Below are 1,770 nucleotides of genomic sequence, written 5' to 3'. Positions count from 1 at the left end.
TGGCTTCACTGTAGCTTTCCATGGTAACTTACTGCACTTTGAATGTAGAGAAGGTGGAATATAAAAATAGACTAGCATTTCTCTAATTTACATCACCCCCCTCCACTTTGTGTTGTTACAATCAGTATATTCAACCCAAACGAAGTACTAACAAAAGGAATTGTGACACTAATTTCATTTCACTGCCTCATTTTTAAAGGTGTAGCAAGATTCTTTAATTGCATTACCAGTGTACTGCAGGTTCAGCTATCAAGGCCTTATGGCACGTTCGGACGTTACCCTGAACTGAGTAAACGCCACAGATTGCATAATTTCTCGATTACATTTGCACAGCTTCCTTCACCTTTAGTTTTGAATTAAAGCCAGCATTTCTCTTGTGACCATCTTTAAAGAGCTTGTAGTAATGTATACCTAACATAAAAGATGGGTGCTTTGTAGTGCTAGCATGCCTCTGTCCTAGAGTACATTGTTGTATGGAAAATGTGCCGACACACAAGCCCGACAAATGCCACATCAAGCATTGGTGTTGCTACTCCACCTGGTGTTTCAATTTTACAGCATGTGCATATTTTACCTGTGCACCAGTAATAAAGGGTCCAAAGCTCTTCCTGAAAACTCTCACACGCACTTATCACAATCAATTCCCCATATAGGTGGTTTTGCTGAAGAGATACAGGGATACAAGCATAATTAGACACTGAGGAATGTGGGTAGGAACACTTTATTTTCAGAACACTGTTTTTTGATGAACTGCTTCTATACTGGTGAAATCTGTGCTTTTAATAAAAGTACACCATGCTGCTTCACCACTCAATGCCAACTGCAAGTATCCTGTACCAGGAAGTCAAACCAAGACGTGGGATGTTCAGTCTGTCAAAATAAAACGATGTTTGAAACGTTGACGTGTAAAAGGTAAGCACACTCAAGAAAAACAGCACAAGAACAAATCCAACGAATCAGAATACATTGAGAGCAAACATATAGTTTCTATGGCACCAGTGAAGAAACCTTATTCCTCCGACGTTTTTTTGTTGTGAGAAAAGATGAAAGTCACGGGTTCTATCCCATTTTGTGTATCTTCAACCTTTCACCACAAAAAGATGTCTTAACGTGCCCAACTGTCTTTGCATATCCATTTCCTCTGCTCGCACACCATAATACCTACAGTTAAAGGTTGCAGTAATGCTTAGCTTGAATGAAGCAACACCAACTATGTGCACTGTGCTACTAAACATGGCAATGTAAGTCAAGTTCAAGCACAGCACATCATGTGCTATAGACGTTTTGCTCTGATTGTAGGTAAGATAAATAAAAGGAAGGCATGATAATAAGAATGGTCTTTGATGCGCTATGCAGAAGTGCTCTCCCATTTGAACAGAAGTTAAGCGCAACCGCAATGAACAAGAAGACAACTTATACAGCATTTCAAATCTAGGGACTCGATGTGCTGGAGATTTTTCTGAATTCATGGTAAAAAATCTAGATGCTAAAGGTGACACATATATAAACAGGTCTCTGCTCAAACTGGTAATGCTATGTGTAGCTTAGTTTTACAAAATGTGCCCTACCACTAGTCTCCCAGGCTGAGGCTGCAGTCCAGTTGCAACTACAAATCACTCAATTATGTTTAGGGCACACTTGAGCAAAATGCAGACAAAAATTACTGCACCACTGAGAATGTACTAGAGGCTTCAACAAAGCAGCTGACAGCCTGCATGGACTGGAGCAAGAGAAGTGGGTTTTGGGTCTAGGTGTGCACAGCTTGCAGTT

Source organism: Dermacentor silvarum, unplaced genomic scaffold, assembly GCF_013339745.2.
Source record: "Dermacentor silvarum isolate Dsil-2018 unplaced genomic scaffold, BIME_Dsil_1.4 Seq61, whole genome shotgun sequence".
Taxonomy (NCBI): Eukaryota; Metazoa; Arthropoda; class Arachnida; order Ixodida; family Ixodidae; genus Dermacentor; species Dermacentor silvarum.
Note: the sequence above shows the minus strand (reverse complement) of the source record.